The sequence below is a fragment of the Botryllus schlosseri genome, chromosome 11, assembly GCF_051294905.1.
Source record: "Botryllus schlosseri isolate E-star chromosome 11, Bs_hap1, whole genome shotgun sequence".
NCBI lineage: Eukaryota > Metazoa > Chordata > Ascidiacea > Stolidobranchia > Styelidae > Botryllus > Botryllus schlosseri.
This window is the reverse complement of record NC_137246.1, coordinates 18,433,135-18,455,376: the sequence shown is the minus strand read 5'-3', so window position 1 is coordinate 18,455,376 and position 22,242 is coordinate 18,433,135.

Sequence of the window (22,242 nt, the reverse complement as noted above, 5' to 3'; positions counted from 1 at the left end):
ACTTGCTTACTACGTCAAATTTTAGTGACTGTATGTTACTTTATACGTGTGTGCGCACTGCGCAGTGTGCTAGAGTGGAGCTTCTGCGTAACTTCGTCGAAGCGGGAAGACTTGCATTATCGGCATTTACGATGCACTCAACCCTAATGTCATTTGTGGTAATCATGGTGTTTGTCGACTACAACAGTCATTTACACCAGTCTGATATTTCTTATTTTTGATTCAGTAACCGCCGATTTGTAGTCCGGCACATTTCTAGCCTTTTGTAAGGCACCGCTTATGTCAGGGGTCGCCAACTCAAAACGGGTCGCGGGCCACTTTTCAAATTTCGTAGAGGACGCGGCCATATGAATTCAATATCGAGATTAATTAGGCCACAGTTGAACAGCGACGCTATCTCGTCACCTACTCAACCCTAATGAATTGATATCTTGGTAAATTTTGGGTACTGGGCTTATCGAACGCCTTGAAATCTTGATTAAGGATTGCACCGTGTGTTGATTGATCAGAGAGAAGCATACATGGCCGCGCCTGTGTTACAATGCATTTCTCACATCCACATGGCCGCATAATGTCACTAAAGCGTCACTAAATTTATCAACTGAGGCAATAAAATGATATATAATAAACCCATCAAATCAATATCTTCCGTCGCTCTGCCAACAATTTCGACAAAGACTTACATGGACATATATAAGCTTACGCCTTGACGGTCTATGCAAGACCGGACACTGTATTCTGCGTCTGACTGTTGCTACGTTGATATTGAGCGGAGTGTAAAACGGGTTTCTATAGTTACAAACGATATCACCCCATTAACAAGTGACACAGCAGTAGCCAACGCCCCAATCGCATGGATTTGGTTTTTATGATACAATAAATATAGGGAATCGAGATGGACCCTGTATACGCTTGCTAGATATTTTTTACATCGGACAACGATATCAGTTTCTTTGATTGATTGAATAAGCATCATTCGCTGACTATCTACATGTAGCGTATTTCGCCCGATGATGTAGTGTGATTGCGGGTCAAGCTCACAGCAGAGAGTCGATCACTATATAAATATTCTCAAACGGAAAGCTGGATATTTCGAGCAAACTTTTGCAACAAAGCAAGTAAAATCTATAAGATTGTCAAGTTGCATGCTCGTTTAGTGTAGGGTTACCATATGTCCGGAATTTCATTGTTAAAACTGCGTCCGGGAGGAATTTCTAAAATATGCCTAAATGTTCGGAATTTTGAAGTCAGTTCATAATTTTTTCCTAAATCAACATGAGCAATATTATTTTTGGGCAGATTTATGCTACATGAAATTTTTCTTCGCGCTTTGCGCGCTTTGGTATTACATATGCTGGTTTTAATTTGGGGACTACCCCCCTGGCCGAACATTGCAATCAAAAATAAATATAAATAACATTCATTTACAGAAATAAGTCTAATTGTAATCACAATGACAAGATAACGGTATATTCATAGAGTCGGCTTAGGCCGTTTGGATACTTTATTCAAATATAGTGGTTCTAAACCTGGGGGTAGTTTGCGTTATTCTGGGGTTCGCGAAGACGTTGAACGTAATCAAATCAGCTTCCAAAATAGGCCGTGGGTAAGTCTGGGCAAATGTGCCGACCTTTAATTAGTAATCAGCTTATCAAATTTTGTACTGGGCCACGGAAATTTTTCAAATTGGAAGTAGAGTCGCGACCATAAAAGGTCGGTAACCACCGAATGTGCGGTGTTTATATAGCTCAGTGGCGCAGTGCGTACATGCATTAGGCTGATTATCGGTGTGACTTAAGGATGTACATTGTACATGCAATTACGCTCCTTGCATTTTTGAGCTCATAATCCTCCACCAGCTCTACCGCTAACCCTGATCACGTGGGCGGAGGGACGTGAGGGTGAAAATATAGTAATATATGGAAGAACCAACATTATTGACAGAATTCATTCAAATAATACAACGACCAGATGCACATAGAAACCATATGTATATAGTAAGTCCTCAGAAGTTGCATCGATTACCCTACGATGGGCCCAAGATCAGTGTTTATTTTGTTGGGAGGGGGCTGAAAAATGTGACTTCGAGCCTGGTTAAAACTTACAACACACAACTATGTACTCCTGAACCGGATCGTGACCACCTCTAGTCGGTAGACAAAGCCTTACTAGTGTGACGTCATGTTGCTCAACGATGCGCTCATACCTCATTTTGAAATCCGCTAGTGGGCGCTAAAAAGCTTCCGGAATTTGTGTTACAAAATATGGTAACCTTAGTTTAGTGTTGATTTTTTATGCTGCCGGCGCAATGCATGGAGTGGCCCGCAGTTGAAATGCAATAAATTTCAACCAAAGATGCTACAATTACGTGAAAATTGTTATATATGAAAAAAGCTCACCGTGCAAAACCTACCAAGGTTCGTTTGTGAACGTGAACCTTTAAATTTCTGAGGTTCACACACAGAACGCGAACGTGAACCTCAACGTTCACACTATAGAGCAAGCCCGGGCAAAGTGAGGCGCGCGGAGCTATTCTGTGCGGCCCGCGAAAGGTTGGTTGAAATTGAAAATATTAAATCTATTTTTTAATGTTTTTGCGTGGACTGAAACCATAGGATGTATAAACTGAACCGGAAATTCGTTCACTATCAAGCCTGTTCATTAACATGCCGCGATTACGCAGCCTATACGTACCTCACATGCCTAATTCCGATTCAAAGTAAAGTCAATGTAGCAAATTATTCCGTTACAATTAAAGTCACAAGAAGTCCCCAACCTTCTTTGTTGCCATGGTCACATTACGCATAACACGCATTACTCACATTGCTCTATCAAGTATGCCGGACCCCAATTGTGGAACAGCATCTCGACGGCTATCCGACAGTCGTCGAGCATGTCCACATTCAAGTCGAAATACAAGTAATTCCTTCTAAATGAATACTAGCCAGTCTTCAGGATTACCGGACCACGACCTAACATCGACCTCGCCCTCCGCCACATGCCACCTCATTTTGTCGCTTGCGTCTTCTTTCTTTGCATTTCTTTGCATTACTTTTCATTCAGTGTGCTGTACATTAGGGCTCTTCAAAAATGACTTTTTTTCTCAAATCGTACTGGCTACTTGATAAAATTGTTAGGTTACCTAATTTAAGCCTACACACAAAATTTGGTTCAATTCCAGCCAGTAACCGCTTTGCTACAGGAGAAGAAAGTTTCTATTTATTATATAAAAATAAACAATAAAAAATTTGAAAATTTTCTGTTCACCCCATGAAAGTGTTAGGCTGTCGATAGAAACGATTCTCACCAAATTTGGTTCAATTCCAACCAGTGGAAGCGGAGTTATTGCCGTCGAAAAATTTTCATTTGAATAAAATAGTATTTACGGTGAGCGTAACTATAATAAATAAACAAAGAATCGGTCACCGTAAATACTATTTTAATCAAATCCAAATTTTTCGACGGCAATAACTCCGCTTCCACTGGTTGGAATTGAACCAAATTTGGTGAGCGTCGTTTCTATAGACAGCCTTACACTTTCATGGGATGAACAGAAAATTTTCAAATTTTTTATTGTTTATTTTTATATAATAAATAGAAACTTTCTTCTCCTGTAGCAAAGTGGCTACTGGCTGGAATTGAACCAAATTTTGTGTGTAGGCTTAAATAAGGTAACCTAACAATTTTATCAAGTAGCCAGTACGATTTGAGAAAAAAAGTCATTTTTGAAGAGCCCTACTGTACATGCCTCTTCTTTACTTCGCCTAGGCTAAGGTGGGTGTCTGATAATAAAGGCTACTCCAAGTTGTTTCGACACCTTCCTATCTTTTCATTTTATCGCAGTCTTACGATGTTTTGAAAATATTAATAAACCTGATTGATTGATTGATTGATTGATTGAGACGATTTGTGTTTCAAATTGTTACATGATGCGTTTGCAAATCCCTAATTCGTGAAACAAGTCAATCAGTGCCCGTGATTTCTATGAGTATATATATCACCACCCATAAAGGATGTCAAAAAAAGAAAGCCAAAAGTTGAAATTCATGGAAGGTTCGGACGACTAAATATTTGTTTACTACCCTATTTTTAGTAGTTAGTGCCGAGCACGTCGCCGTTTAAGGATTATAATTTAAGTCGGTTCTATGACAAAAACACGAAGACATGCAATCGATCAAGGGATGGTGAATTTCGGAATAACTGCAAGCTTGGCTCGACAACAAGGTCATTTCGGTAAGCTGCAGACGTCTCTGAAACCAGCTACCAAGACGACAAGCTTTTTATTATCCCCAGGACCGCAACTTCCGCCCCCCAAACCCCCCAATTAGCGGATGGGTGAGCTCGAAGGGTGCCTAAATTATTTCGTGAATGAGCATAAATTACAGACTTTTTTTGAAAATTTATGCAACTTCATTCAAATTTTTTTCTAGCTGTGCGCGATTTATAGGTCGATGGTGCCACAACGCACCAAGATATATATGAAGTTTCGGCCAACATGGGATTCCGAGAAGGCACTGCAATTGCAACTGCTGATCAAATTAACAGCTCGACAGCGAAACAACCTTGGCTGAAAAGGACTGCCCTTATGTTGACCAACAAACCACGATGTTCAATTGTCCATAGGCAATATTTGCCAGTGAAGAAATATCAATTGGGAATCGTGTGCGTCTTTTAGTTTAGTACGCTTTGGCGATTTCAATATCTTTTCACATAGCAGACGGGAGGTCACGAAATAACAATATGTAACGAAGTAATTATACCAACGGGCCCTCCCGAATATTTCCAAGACAGCACCTCACTCAGCTCTAGCGGTAAAACTGAGTACGTGGGCTGAGAGAGGTTAAAAAAATATATGCAATTACCAATATTATTGACCGATTGAATCATGAATCATGGAAAAATTCCGCGCTTCGCGCGATCATGTAGTTGCCAATTAGTGTATACAAGAAATCTCGCTCAGAAGTATAGTGTTAATAACGTGCATCCCGATGGGGTCTGGTCTGGGGTCGAAGGTCCCAGGAATTTGGTTTATAACTCTATGGGGGCCCAAAACCAACGTTTGGGGGGAGTGGGCTGACGACCGGCTGTTTCGGCCATCTCAAATCATGTTTAACATTGTTTCAAAATATGACGGCAAATAATTTTTTTTGTAATCAACCGCCACTTTCTCATTCCCCATATCAACACATCCTCTGAGCACCATTTAGTGTAATTCATTGCTTTCAATTTCGAAATAAAATCAATACACTGGAGAATACAGCTAAGATTTCTGACTTGGCCCGCCAACATATTTTCTGCTTCTCATCTGGCCCACGGAGAAAAATAATTGCCCACCCCTGCTATAGAGACTGTAGTGACTATAGTTAGATGTGTATTGTGGTTATGGTTACCATGCGACCTCCTTTAGGAGGATTTGTCCTCCTTTATCAGGTTTTTGAAAATGTCCTCCTTTTTAAGATTTTGTCCTCTTTTTTGAGGATTTTGTTTTTTTAGTCAACCAACTGACGTGAAAGAAAAACTGCAGCCTATTTAAAGCGCTGAGCGAGAAAGTTGACCTTTTTTAGTCAGCGAAAATTTGATGTTCCACGAAGGGTTACAGATTAACGTATGTGTTCCGCAGGTTAGTAAAGGTTAGGAACTACTGCTCTAGCTGCTTGAATAGCTAATAAATAAGCACATGTCTCTATACTGTTACCATGAGACGTCAGTGTTGCATTTGCATTCTAATCGTCATTGGGAACAAAGAAAGTCAGTGACATTGACACCAAATTCCCAGCAGGCAGAAAAGTTCACATCCATCACGGAGTTTTTCAGCCCTGCTATACAGTTGCGTCGGTGCAGTTATGTGGTTGTGTGTTATAGGACTTGTAATCAGGACCGAAATAACATTTTTACAGCCCCCTCCTACCCAAATATCAAACCGGTCTTGGGCCCACCATAGCGTAATCGATGCATCTTCTAGGGGCTTACCATAGCCCTATCGGCATCTGGTTGTTAAATTTTGTGCATGAATACTGTCAATAATTCCATTGCGACAACTCTCACACGAATAAGTATAAGCATAAGTATAATCAGGACCGTAACTGCCGCACCCCAACCCCATCCCAATTGGGGAGGTTCGAGCTCGATAGAGGCCCAAAATTAAATAAAATATCTGCTATATCTGAAAGAAAACTGCCCTAAGACTACCAAAACGCAGGAATTTCTTCTTCAAACTGTTGGAAGAGGTTGCCAAACTTCATGCCGCTTGAACTTTATTATCTTCAAAAGAACATGTCAATTGTGATGAACTCGATAAGTTGGGGGACCTTGGACATTGCGACGCAGTTGTCGCCATCTCAGAAAAATGAAGACATCGCATTTTATGAGGACCAATAGTATTCTCGCAGTGCACGACTCGCAGGAAAACATGAGACCTTAGAAAGAAGCCAAGCTGAGATCAGTGACGAACCTGTTTCAGCATCTGCGAGCTTAAGTTCTAGTGATGAATTTGTTACATTAATGTCCTCGTCACCTGGGACGGAAACCAGTACACCACCCTCTGATTATGATGCTGCAATCAAATATCCTTCATTTATTGAACTTCAAGCTCCTAGAAACTTGTTAAGAAAGAAACATATTACTGATGAGCTGAACCGCCTAAAATTGACTGATAACCAAGCAACTATGCTACTTAGTGCTTTCATGCAGGCATGCGGAGGGAATATTGATGCCTTTGTGCTATCCATATCAAGTATAAAAGAGACATATAAAGGCTTATTGCCGTAAGGTTTCACATTATATATTTGTATCATTCCAACAAGACCTACCCAATCATGCTGCTATACACTGGGATGGAAAGTTGACAGAAGACAGATTTGGAACAAACTATGAAGCATTGGCTGTGATATTGTCTTGTTATCCTCAGCATACACATGGAAAATTACTTGGAATTCTCAACATCTTTTCAATGATAATACCAATTGTCGCAAGCCACGAAAATGTTATAACGTGCTGATTATTTTTTGCCATAATCTGCTTCATAAAGTTTGATTATTCAAAATGTTCTCACAATAAATTCATTGAGTTTCAGAAACATACATTGCCTTCACTTGACTCTCTCGTTGTTACAAGAGCAAGCCTTGTATCATGAACTTGTTGGATTTTCACAATGTTGCTCAGTAGGTACCCTTGTCATATTCCACACTATGGTAACCTCTTAGACTGTTTGAACAGGACAGTCCTGCGTTTTGGTCGTCTTCGGGCAATAAGTGAACGGGAATATTGAGTAGTGGACTTGTCTCTTGTTCTTTGCAGGACAGGTACAACCCTTCTCCGCTTTGTTTCAGGCATTCTTCAACTAAATTCCGGTCCTCCATCAAATTAGACAACTCGGTATTTTACAAATGAGCTGAAATTGTCCGGAGGCACTGGCATTGCACATTATATTCCTACTTAATAGATCTTTCACTAACGTTAACAAAATAAAAGCAACCTCGAAATGCATGCAATTGTCTCATTCATATAGCCTGACTAGCTGTAGCAGTGGGCCTATAGAGATAACAACACATGTACCAGAAGGTCGCACTGGCATATGTAGTTCAATACGATTGCCAAAAAGATATATTACCATGATATTTATCACCTATAGACGGTCGTTTTCGACTGCAAACTCCACTAAAGGTACAATCATCACCTCAGAGCACTGCTTTACAATAAGAGCTAGGTAAAAAGTCTGGGGAATCCCCAATAATTAGGAGAATTGGCCCCTGATCTTTAGGGGCTTTGAGGAAAAGGAAGATCACGATGAAGATGACCAAAATTGCTCATAAAAGTGTTTTTATGTACTAAACCATTGGATCACAATGGTCGAAGTTTCCGGACAATTTTTCAAATCTGAACAATCCTATTGTCCATAGGCACATAAATGGCTGCCGCCGAATGTTCCTGTCCCGGTACGCCTTATCTGAACCCCACGAGGCAAATGCCATCCCGCAGAGAAAAATTATTTGCCAGTGCAGCAATACCAATTTGAAATCGTGTGCGTCTTTTAGTTTAGTACGTTTGGGCGATTTCAATGTCTTTTGACATAGCAGACAGGAGGTCACGAAATAACATTTTGTAACGAAGTCATTATACCAACGGGTCCGCCCAAATATGTTTAATTATTATTTACGGGCCCTACATTTTTCAAGACACCTCACTCAGCTCTACCGATAAATCTTTATTACGTGAGCAGAAAGAGGATAAAAATTTGATAGCAATACATATGCATTTCTCGATCATATTGAGATTATGTAAACATTTTCGCTCATGGCGCGGTTCATACGATACAAGCGGACTCGCCAAACAGTACAACCAATCGCGACGTAACAACGGACAGGTTGGTGGGGTTTGGTTTATCACCCTATGGGGGCCAAGACCAACATTTTTTTTGGGGGGTGGGGTGGGCTGACGAAGTCCTATTTCGGTCCTGACAACAATACACGCGCGTCCTCGTCGTCTAACTACAATATGATCAGGCCGAAATACAAGAAAGCACCTCTACCTATCAAGTATACTGGACCGCAAGTATGGAACAGCTAGATGTCTCGCCGACTATCCGACGCAGTCCTCCAGCATGTCCAGTGTCCATATTCAAGTCGAAGTACAAACAGTTTCTGCTGAATAAGTAGGTCTACTAGTCATCCCTCAAGTAGGGTCAGGGCCCTAACTGCCACACCCCAAACCCCCCAATTGGGGGGGGGCGAGCTCGGAGGGATCCCAAAATTATTTCGTGAATTAGCATACATTATAGAGTATTTTTTTTTAATTTAGAAAAAATACGCAAGATTTATTGAAATGGGCATATCGACGTTGGCCATTACCGCGCTACGATGCACCAAGACGTATAAAGTTTTAGGCCATGTAACATCCGACTCCAAAATGTGTGTCAGAACGATCGGCAGCGAGAAAACCTTGGCCGTAAAGGACTGCCCTTATGCTGATCGAAAACTTCGTTATATATACAAAATACATATAGGTTTAATTGTCCATATAGGCGCGTAAATGACTGGCGCCGAGTGTTCCTGTCTTGGCAATCTGAACCTCACAAGACAAATACCACCCCGCAGGAAAAATTATATCCCAGTGAAGAAATACCAATCTGAAATCGTGTGATCCTTCAGTTTAGTAGGCTACGTTTGGGCTATTCTATATTTTTTGATATACCAGACGGGAGGTCACGGAAAAACATCATGTGACGAAGTCATACCAACGGTCCGCACGCCCGAAAATGTTCAATTATTATTTACGGGCACTACAGTTTCAAAGACACCTCACTCAGCTCTACCGGTAAATCTGATTACGTGAGCACAGAGGACAAGAAATTGGTAGCAATATAGCCTACATGCAATTCCCGATCTTATTGACCGATTTTATCACAAATTATCGAAAATTTTCGTGCTTCGCACTAGCTCACTAAACAGTACAGCTATAATTTTGTGGCAAAAACGAATAACCTGATGGGGGTCGGTTTATCACCCAATGGGAGCCCAAGACTCAAATTTTTTGGGGGGACCTGACGAAGTGCTGTTTCGTTCCTGCTAACGGGTATACACCCGGAAATGTTTAATTATTATTAAGGGGACCTACCTTTTCAATCACACCTCACTCAGCTCTACCGGTAAATAAGATTACGTGAGCGGAGAGAGGATAAAAATTGATAGCAATGTATATGCAATTCCCGATCATAGGCCTATTTCCCGATTCAGCAATGAATTATAGAAACTTCTCACGCTTCGCGCGATAAAGCGAGATAAGTCGACTCACTATACGGACACCCAATGTAGCAGATAAGTAGCGGTAAACAGCATAGAGGCTGAGGGGGCTCTGCGGGGCTTCGGTTTATCACCACATAGGGGGCCCAAGACCAACGTTTTTGGGGGGCGCTGACGAAATGCTGTTACGGCCCTGATTTGGGTTGCCATATTTTAGAAATCAGAAAAGAGGATACTCTTTCCAAATTTTCAGACTTACAATACTGGAGTAAAATCCGGAAAAAATGTTACATATTTCCCGACATTGTGGTTGGTTGACTGAAAAAAGGTCAACTTTCCGGCTCGACTCCCGAAATACCCGCCGGAGCGTTTCTAATTTCATTTACTAATTACTAAATTGCAGAACTTCAATATACAATTAAATAGTATATTCATATCGAAATGAACCCGAATATTTTCGGCTGACACTCGCTAGGGGTAATCGTCAGCAACTATTTATTTAATGCTCTAGGCCAGTGAGTCCCAACCTTTTTCAGTTCGCGACCCACTTTTGATCCAAGTTACATCCTGCGACCCGCAATGTGATGCCGACAAATGACGTTGCGTGGTCACCAGTCATTCAGCAATGCGAGAGTATCATAAACAGACAACAATTCAAATACGTAACATATGATTAATTACATCGACAAAGCGCGTATCCAATTAGTAATTCGTTTTTCACGTTGAACACAATGGGGTTATGAGTAGCTTGCGTCGCGGCAATTGTTTGCTCATTATTACACCAAATCGGGCTGGATTGCTGCATTTCGCGATCAACGTTCGCCAATACTTTGATAGAAGGAATTAATACCGCGATTCTCAGGCATACACACATAATAACACACTATCCAATTTCTCGCTCCTCCTCAAATCAACTGTCTCAATAATCTGACTCGCGAAGTATTGCGAGAATGTGAAAATGACTGGTGTCGCTTATAGGGGCACAAACGAGTTGACTACGTTTTCCAACGACTAATGAATCGATATTGAGACTATAACCACACACGTTACTAGCTGAAAGACCATCTCATCCTAAAGATTGATCTTGTGGGGACGTCATATGCCCTTTTCTAAGCGTCTCTGTCTTGGCAGGGTCTGGGGCCATTGCACGCCAAGGCAATATGCTTATTGATATCAGCAGACTCTCCATCGATGGAATGCTGTTGCCATCGCCGAGGCCGTCTCAGCTAGTGTGAAATAGTGTTGTTCAGCACAGGTGAATAGTTTATTTTGAAACAACAACAATAATATGAAACTGAAATCAATTTTAACATTTCAAAATGCCTTATTTCGCGTATTTCCAAAATCTCAAATCAGATCGTTAGCGGTGATTGCAGTGGCCCCTAGTACAGTGAAAAACCGAACCAAGCTTGGTGTACAGACGTTAACCATTCTCATGGTTACGGGAATGTACTGTGATTTGATATGAACTGATTTTTGCTGTATTCATTTCCGATTCATTTCATTCAGTAATTCTAATTCTAATCTAATTTGAAAAAAAACACTGCGTAGCTCCAATTTTTATTCTAACCTAATTTGAAAATAACTGTGTAGCTCTAATTCTAATTCTAATCTAATTCGAAAAAGCTGGAAATATTCTAGTTGTCCAAGTCCGCCTGAAATAACCTCGCGGGCCACTGGTGGAGTCTTTGAAATCGGACGCTCACCTGGGCTGAAATGCCAGTTCTATCTCCAATAGGGTTGCATTTAAAACAAGCAGTTGTTTAAAACACTTTGTTTGATTAAAACATGTTTTAAACCGTGTTTTTAACAAAGGCCTTTAAAAAAAATTTAAGCTGCATAATTACGTCCTAATTGTGTAAATAATTTCCAAAAACATGTTGTATGAGCCTACGGACGACGATTACCACCCGATGCAGCCGACGTATACGATATGGGGTGGTTGGAACCCACGAAATAGTCGGTTCAACAGCTATAGTAAGTAGATATAGATACATCATTGGTACTGAATGAATGTTAATATGATGATGACGGCCCCCGGTAAAAATTCTGCAAGACGATGTAGTCCTGGTTAAAGATATTTTTGGTCCGTATATGACAAGGGTTGGAGGCCTATATTGCCAAAGGAGCTATTATTTACCCTATATTTTCAATTGTGAAAATCAAGCGACTGTGATGTCACAATTGAATATGCGTGACGTTATGGCTTACAAAAAATATTGAAAAATATGTTTTAAACGAAGGCATTTTTAAACATGTTTGTTTTAAATTGATATTTGTTTAAAACACAACGCTAAATATATATAAGCTCATTCGCAAAAGTAATTTGAATTTGCAGAATCATAATAATTCTTGATACTTGTGCGATTAATGAGAAAGGTAAATGATGACAAAAATTGGAATAGAACAGGCACGTCGTAACTCCCGCTAGCTGTCGGTATAGGCTAGCGAAGTACGGATGGTCATGGTCGCGATGCAATCAGTCCGTCATTATAGTTACTAGCAACTAGACGTCTGTACTCGGTGGTAAATGAAATTACTGCAATTTCGGACAGAGTAAATGATATTTTGCAACGCCCCCATTTATTTAACGGACAGGAAATGACTGCTCGCACTGCGCAGGTCTGATACCGCTCAGTGGTGAAGTAATTAAATACCACTTTATTTTAATATGAGACGTTTCACAAAACGTGGCAATATGATCAAACCGAATTTATGATGTGTTAGGTTTCGGGTACCTTTACCGTTCACTGTAACGCTTCAAGAATTTACAAAACTCACAAGTTAATAGTGATATCGTTGATCCCAACACTGGCGATCGTTTATCATGAGGAATTGGTTTCGTTTTGGCTTTCCAACGACCAAAGTGCATGAAATCAAGACCGTTTTCACGTGCGTTTGGTGCGACGCAAAGTGACCGCGTGAATTCATGCCCGAAAGTATAAACAATTTGCTCTGCGCTCCTTGCGAACGTAACGCTTTGTGGTTGAAATCAGAGCCAATTCGCATTCCGCTGGCAATGAGCTTTTTTATTTCCTCGTTAACGGTCTTGAGATTATAGTCCCACCTTGCCGACTTACGCAACTGACCATGGATAAGATCAATATTAATCGTCCACGTCGCTTATACTTCATTAATCGACTTAAAAGTGAGACTTCGGATCGGAAGGTGGTCATGAAATCTTGCGACAGTCACCGAATATTTCCTTCGATTTTATCAAGATATGTGAGATCGTGCGATAAGATCATATTGACGTAGTTTCCGTGCTAATGGTGGAATGCCACCGTGCCACTGTTTCAATATTTGGTGGATGAACCAATAAAAGAACATCTAATCGTAAAGAGAAAATCATGGGGCACCTCCATGCAGTTATTGTAGTATCATTGTTGTGAATATACAATTGTATATGTCGCCGCTTGTATGAATCATTCAACTGGAACTCGTAAACTTGTTTACGAACGGGACGTACTCGCGCGTGGCTACTGTTTAGCTTAGTCAATTGTCATAGCTAAATTATGTGATTTTATACCATATTATAAACAATAATAGCAACAGTATTACTGTACATTGTCATTGTCATTTTGACCTGTATGCAAGTTAGAACATCTTTTGAAAGCGCTTGATCGTTCCGAATATAGTTTCTTCCTATAGGTGACATACTATGACTATATGCCTTTCTGCAAGAAGAATAAAAACGACGGTGATAAACAATTTATACGGCGATAAAACGTTCCCCAGTGTGCAATGTGCAAATAACGTGTGGTAAATAAATTGTTAGTGCAGTAGTTATGAGCTATGACGTTGTTTTAGACGACAGCAGTGACCTTTATAAGGTTGCAGTCATCCCCATTAAGGCAGAGGTTACTACCAAATGTATTAAAAGTTGAATAGAAAATCGCCAAGTCTTCTTAAAACTAGAAAATATATTACAATGACGTATTTCGTGCTTTTATTTCACTATAGTCGATAGTTCACTGCGATTTACGATAAACGAAAGATGAAATCTCAATCGGTAATATAATGAGTATTCAAGAAATCAGATGGAGTAATAACTCATCCCGTTGTCTACACGTGTTCTAAATCCGTATCATTCTAAATGCGAACTCCACGTACAAAGCATTGTTCAAGGAACATTAGTCGTACCGGATATCCGGCAATGCGATAAAGCTCCATTCGACATCACTCTTTATTGTTATCGGCATTATCTCGACTCATTACCAGCCAATTCGTTTGATAAAACTGAAGAGTCTGTTTCATGTCGCCGGGTTTATGGTGTAAAACCAAAACCATTGATGCTTTCCAACCACCCGTGTGGTATCATGACGAATTTGCACTGTGATAGCACCTGCTCGAAAGATCACTGATGATCGATATTATGTGTAATCGCACAAGTGAAAACGTCATTGCGAATTGAACACTTTCATGGTGACGGGTCAGTCAGTATACTATGGGAAAGCGAAATCTACCTAAAGTTCTCCAGTTTGCATACGTGCTGTATGCAGAATCCGCGCACCTAAGTATGCGGAGGATTTTGTTTAAAATGGATACGAATTTAAAGCATAAATTTGTTTTTTTTGTATTTTAATGCTTTTAGTCATGATCTCCTATACAGATGAAAATAACATGTAAAATTCGAATTCGTTAATCCACAACAAATATGACATGAATGCTTCAACTGCTGTACCACCAGTGTCAAAAAACAATTACAATTACTCTTGAACTTGTATTAAACAGATACTGTAATAATGAGACAAAATTGTCCATGGGAAAATAAGAAATACATTCAGTTGCCACTGGTCGAATTTCGTCTTTTATGCGGAAGTTGCACTTATGCATATTGTATATAGTAGGCCTACCATCTTATCAGATGCGTGGTACTCGGGGTGTCCGGTCAATACCGAGAAAACCATTACCGAGAATGCCATTACCGAGAATGGTGTTACAGCATAGTGCCGGCTCCGCAACTAGGGCCTTTGACTTTGTATATATATTGTAGAGTTAGTAGACGAGAGTACTCATAGCTGAGGGAAAATTTTGACTATTTTCACATTCGACGCATCGATGTTGCTGGCATTGCTAAAAATTTTCGACCTGTTGCTAGTATTAAAGGAGAAAATGTTGTCAGCGTCACATTATATTTTGTATGGCTCACCATACATTGCTATACAGCCGTGCTTAATTCTGACTCAATGGTGTATAGTTTGACACAAATCAACTCATATTGAATCAACTAAAACCAAGCAATCAAGTACTATCAAGGAAATATTACAGTGAAGTGTCGACAAAGCATGAAGGACACACTGCTTCAATTACTTTGTAGCGTGAAGATATTGCCGACTACATGCATCGGAAACGAATAAAATAATTGAAGTATCACGAATATCAACGTGTAGCAACACTCACCGACTAAGGGTTTCAAAATTAGGTAAGATTGCTATCATCTACGCAGGGATTGCGTCTTCATTGCACACCTATAATGGGAATATGATTTTTGGAAATTAACCTTTGAAATTATCGGTTTCCGACGACTTGGTGGTATATAGTCGTCTTGCAGGGTGAGATCGTTGTACGCATGTAACCGAAATTGGAAGTGCTGATAGAGCCTTCACTGTAGCACGACATTATTGAGAAGCGTGAAATCTGTGTGAGAACATCCTTATTATTGATGAGACGCAAACCCTTCCTGGTTGATTCAAGTCTCGTGTGTGGTAGGATAACTAATTGGATTACCTCCGATGTTATCAAGGTTTCTTTTATTACGGTCCCGGGTAAATGTAAGCGGGCCACCTGTTATGATTTGGCAACAAATATCAAATGCAGAGATATCATGTCGGGCAACCTGAAATTTCACGTTATCGTCACAACATTATTGATGGCGGTATTGAGAAGCGAACTGTTGCAGTTTCAAGAGAAAGATAGTATGATGGAATGGTATGTGGCCTACTGAACTTACACGCGGGCGAGAGCGCCATAACATCTGACGATATATCAACTTTACCATGTGATACGAATTGAAAGAGAAATATTTAAGTTCATTTACAATACTTTAATCAATTCTACCCTCAAGTTAGCAATCATAACTGTGACCGAATCAAATTGATATTTGTTGTGGCTTTATCACGTGCGGCTAACATGGTGTCGATAATAAGCTTCGCCGTTGATGACAAAACGATTGGAAGTAGCAACATCATGGCTAACTATTAAATGTATCTTGATTACGGAATGGTAAATGTCATTCATGATCAGTGAGATGATGAAACATGCGAATGATAACTGAGCTGAAACCTAATTTGGCATTTTGATACCAAGAGGCAATTGCATTGGCAGTTTATGCTGCATCATCGTCACACAAATTTGTACATGATTTCTTCATTTGATGCTCTGATTCCAGTATCCTCACATCTGGCACCCGAATCATCAGCTCTGATCAGCAACAATTGATCCTCGTACTCGATTATATTGGACTTTTCTTATTATGCAACACTGTAACAAGAGCCCCCCGCATCATATTGGAAACCCACAGAGAGGTGATGAGATAAATACCATCCAGTATAACCATATCAAGTCCAAACGATTCTTTCAATTGACTTTGTGCGACCTACAGCACCCACGGAAGAAAATTTGTTTTTTTAATTGGCAGTAGGGACTATACAACGTACATGTAGGCTAATTAAATGCACTGCGGGTATAATGGCCCCCTTGTTGTTGTTTGTGGTATTCATGAATGATGTGTTTTGACTACAGTGGTCATTTACACGAGGCCGAAATTCTTTTAATATGATTCCACAATTGCCGGCTTGTAGCACGGCCTAATTCCAGGCTTTTTTAAAGACACCGTTTACGCGTATCAGATGTCGAGGATTAACCTAGATAAACCTCCAACACTTGGGAAAGGAGTTGACCGATGGATCGGACTCGATCCCACAACCTATTGGTCATAATGCCCCTCTCGAATCGGAGAATGTGTGATGATCTCCTGATCGGGTGAGAACAATCAGAAGATTGGGATGATGATCGCTTGGCATAGAAATCATGAAGTCAATGTTATTGTCTGTTACGAACAAATCATAGCAGTCGAAGCACCATTTTACACCAAAACTAAGTGAAGATCGTGAGGTTAATAAGGAAAATAGTCGCTGAAAGTATCCTATCCTTCATTATACCTGACAGCAGCTGCTTCCGTAGGCACTAATCATTTGACCTCGATTCCAATCGTCTTATCAAACGACTCGATCGATTGAGCAATTTTGCGTCTGTAATTGACATTGAGATATAATCACGGGCCGTCCGTAAAGCGATGCAATCAAACTCTAAACAAACCCATGTCCAGGCAAGTAAAGATAGCCTTCCTATATCGAAAACAAACAGAACACGGCACTCTCCAGTGCCAACAGTCACTTACGCATTCGTTCGATAACCCACAAAATGGCCGACATTTGATGCACGATGAGCCGGAAGAATGAAGAGTGTGAAGATTCTACATTGAGGCCTGGGACGACCTGGCCTGGTAAACAAAACATATTATTCGGATATCGGTAAAGTCGACCTTTTTAGTCAACACACCGTGATAAGACCGTAAAAATCGGTATCCACGAGTACACTGTACGGGATGGCCTTTTTTAGTCTTCGATGTCTAATCGCCTAAACGTCTCGCTCACGGCAAAAAACAGGATGACATATGAAAAAAGACGACATTTGGACGTCCTCCGAAGACAGTTTACTTTCACTGAGAATAAGAGAGGAAAACTCCCCTTAAAAGAGGACATATATGCTGGTACCCCTACTTTAACCGACATATATTTTGTAATGCTCCGATATCGTCATACCATTGCAACGCATCCCACAGTAGTGCACATATACAGACATGACATTAGTGTTCATCTTTCTTACGTACTTTGGTGCAGCGAGATTTCATGGGTTCAGTGTCATGACCCAGGTCGGACAGAACTTGACTAACATCGATGACCTTTGTGTTTACTTCCGCATGAAATCCAATGCTTGGCAGGTGCGCAGGTTAGAATCAACTTGCCCCGCTCAGCTCAAATTAGCGACTCATCATCTCATTTCGCACATACCGTATCCTTCACTATAGGCGTAAGACCGATGCGTGGCTTCTTTTTGTTCAATTCCAGGTAATTTATGGCTTCGATACATATTTATTTCGCGTACGCCAATGACTTCAGTAGGGGAGATGTGGTACCGATGGATCAAAAATTGCAAAATGATCTCTGGGCCTCAAATCTTCAGCCGAGAATAGCAGATCATTTGCGGTTTCAACACTTCGATACAAGCTCTACCTATCGCGGGCATTTACATGAATATCCGATTTTTCAAAAAATATTTATGAACGTTTAAAATTTGCTGCTCGAACGTATCATCGGTCCGCACCTGGTGGGTCCAAAGGCCATGGGACATATGAGACATACGCTCAAACATTTAAATTTGTTAACTTGTTTTGTTGTGTAATACAATCTAAGCTAAAGCAAGCCAATGACGAATGTTTCGTCGCTACCTTCAAGAATAAAATAGATTATATCAACTCAAATGTTGGCACAAAATCACGTTTTGATTTACGTCCAAACTTACAAAATTATTGCCACATACATATTACCCGCAAATCGACATTTTGACTTTCAAATACCTCGTAATAGCGATAAAGCACCACAGTCAACCATGATTTACAGCCTCTATATATGTAGGCGTGTTTCTGTTTTAAGTGATTAGTTGGTCCATCTATTTTGCTTGACTTGGCTATGGTACCGTATGTCCCCACCCCAAAAATTTTGTAATTTAATTGAAAATAGTCCGATCGAGGATGGTATTGATTCAAAAAATATGTGCCATTATATACCCTGATACAAGCCCTATACTTCACATCAAAAATTATGGCGGGTTTGTTAGTCTGGAAGGTGATATAAAAATGCAAATGTCGATTTCAAATTTACTTTACACCCCCTAAAACGTAAATCATTTGTCACAGACCTCATAACTCACACTGGTCGAAGTTTTTTGCATGTGAGGAAAGATTCTGTCAGCATGCCATTGTAAACAAATTCTCGTACTGTAATCATGGGATTATCACAGAGTATTTTTCAAGTATTTTCGGTCCCAGTTTCTCATCGGTACCACATCTCCCCCTATCTACTTTCATTAAGATATTTCGTAGTGAAAATAATAAATCCAGTCTACCTTCGGCGGTACGTTCGCCAAAAAATACCACTTATCCACCCATCTAAACTTGACATTGTAAGCGTATGAAAAACATCTGATCATATTACGAAATAATTTCAATAGATTTCCAGTTGGATCTAGCGGATCTAAATGCACTGCCTCGATGAATTTCAGGGACCTTTGGATTATTTATCGATAATAAATTAATAATTAATGTGATACTAATGCGAACAAATTACCCAGCATCCAAGTATCTTTACGTACCGTTTATATCCGTTATCCATCCGCATTTTTACGCTGCGTGAATATTCTGTTAGCAGTTAGAGCGACTCTATTACCACTTGAAAAACGTTACGTAATCATCGACTGTATATTTTGATTATTGCCAAGTCTTTGTAATTGCATAATTGCCAAAAAACCACACTACGATCGCGGTCTGATTTGTCGTTATGGTAGGGAAATTACATTTCGCCGCTAAATTATACTTGCACGGTGGGATCCAACAGCGGAAACGTTTTAACTCAAGACTTAAGGATCACATTCCCGGCAAAACAATAATGGCCAAGGCAATGACTTGGGTCATGGGAGATACTTAAATGAAAAATGTTCAGGTTTTGTTCGAAAGAAACACCATTCCATTAACACGTGTGAAACATATGCGATAACCAGACTTCCTGTGTTTTATAAAACATAAATGGATTCCTACAAAGTGAAGCCACGAATAAATTGATCAGAACAGGTGTTACGCACTTGTTTTATTTACTTACTTACTTTTCGCTATTTTCAGTTTGTCAAGTAGAAGTAGTTTTATCCTCCAAACGGAAAGATAGCCTGAGGAATTTCGGGGCTGTTTTCACGGAGCATCAACATTTAATTTTGATAAAATCTGAGTAAAACCCAAAATTTTCTCCACGTGGTTCCGTTCACACCGCATTATCGCCCTTCGCCATATCAAATATTTCATCACAGTATATATAATATTATGGCTCCATAATGTTTGAAACAGAAATGTCGTTAACTAGCATTTACTTATCATATCGTAATTTAGCAGTCCATGGCGTGTCCTAATCTGTAAAAGTGGACTCAGACTTATTATTAGTTTTCGAGCTGTTTTAGCATACCAACCTTCGAAACTTTCTTGACTATTGTCATGAAATACATGCTTCGCTTTTAGAAGTAGTATTTATATTTCACTACATTACACCGTATCCTGTGCAACTTCTCTGTGTTGCTCTTTGAATAAACTACAGGCCTTATGATATGGGGGAGGGCACCATAGCATATTTTCTAAAACGTGCTGTTAGAGTAAACAGAGGATTAGTATCGCATTTCCATATCAGTACTATCATTTTCATCCCATGATGCGGACAAATGCTTATGCTGTCGAAAATTGGATACCTCCTGGTATGCATCAAAACGAATCAAGCTCGGCACCTTTCGCATAGCTCAATTCGCACCTTTGACAATCCATGTGAACGAATAACGATCGTTTTCACAACTACTTACTTACTTGAGTAGATTTAAAGTCAGTAAATTCTACTTATACTTCAAGTAGTTTTAGGCTGCTTATGGAAGAAGTACTTCTATACTCGTACTTGAGTAGATTTTTTTGTCGCTACTTCTACTTCTACTTGAGTAGATTTCTTGGCTACTTTGATCACCTCTGCGTATACTTGAACCCTACTGGGGTATATGCGTTCCTGGGTGTCGTACGTTGCGTTTTTGCTACGGCACAACTCATGGTCGGGGAGATGACGTTGTGGCCGCAATTTTCTTCAATACATTGGAGCCGACGGTGATTTTTGATGTTGATTGAATGCTTGATCTCGATTTGGGATGGAACTTATTTCGAAGTTTAACGGGTTGGTTATTGAAGCCAAAGTTGTATAGTGAATATTTCCAACTCTATGCATAGAATACTGAGTTTTAGCTTATTGGGAAGCACAATGGAAGTCATGAGAAAGTAGCAAGGTCACAATTCCTAGGTGAGTCGAGTAGAGAATATATAGTTACTCAAGAGCAGCAATGCAAGACCCGCATTGACAGAGTCCTTAGGCACAGTCCGTCCGCTGTGCTGAGTGTCGATGCGCAGGTTTACGGCGTCGAGAGCAGACTGCATAGTAAGATGAACACGTCGAGGAAACGCCAATGAAAAAAGGCACCATACCTCGGATCGGGTGTCTTGCCCGCAGTGTTTGTGGGTGTGTTGAGGTGATGGATGCTTATAAAGTCAAGCAGGATTATAGATAATGTGACAGTAATAAGGTTATGCAAAGTTCCGTCTAAGATTGACATCACCACTGTCGCCATATCTACGCGGGTATCATGCAACAACTCTTTGCCCACGCAGGGAAGAAGGATTTTGCTGATGCTGTGCACGCAAGGCGGCATGCTTGCCATGGTCGAATTATCAGAGCAATCAATATCGGCATAAAATTTGCAGAGTAATTCATCCGATTTAAAATTGAAATTACCTCTAACTGGCTGTTTAATAACCCATGCAATGCTTTATCTGACAGTCCAAGATCAGTAGACGAAAGGCCAACGCCGAAAGGTGAAGATATTACGGATTGAGATCAGCGATTGGAATCAAGACAAAACATATTTCTTAGCGTTGAACAAAGGCCCAAAGGACAAATTAGTAGGTCTATTGAAAGTACTTATTGTCACGTATCTACATCTGGAATCTCGAACGTGATAGCGTGAAGCGGATACACTATCTTTCTTAGTTCAGAAACCTCTAGAATCCTCATATGCTCGCCGTCCAGCACCTTTTACCTCCTCAATAACAAATAACTGGTTTTGTTCTATACGTATTGCTCGAAATCGAATCATGGTAAACGCGATGACAAGTATCCGAAACCGCGCGCAATTAAGGCGAGAGGTTGAATACAACACATTTGCGCTTGGTAATACATCTTCTATACATTCTATCAAATCTGGTTGTACGAGATATCGGAAGTATTATATCTAATCCTAACGAAAACACTGCATGCGTGAACCTGAAATTGAGACGCCAAGGAAGTTTGCAATTTTATTGGCAGCATTGTCATTGACATTGGGGCTCTGGGAAATTGCTCCGCAGAGAAAGGTAAATTGTTGATACGACTGTCAGGTCGTAATGTGTACAGTGTTATACACTCTTTACTGAAGTATATAAGACGTTTGTTCATTTGTCTTTGATTTTTTTGCGGTATCATACACCGACTCATATAGTCTAGCAACGCATGGTACACAACACATACAGACGATCAGTAGGCCTACTTATGCATACGATGCGTGCATGATGAGCATGAGCAATTGAGCATATGCCGCTGGACAAGGAGTGTGCAGA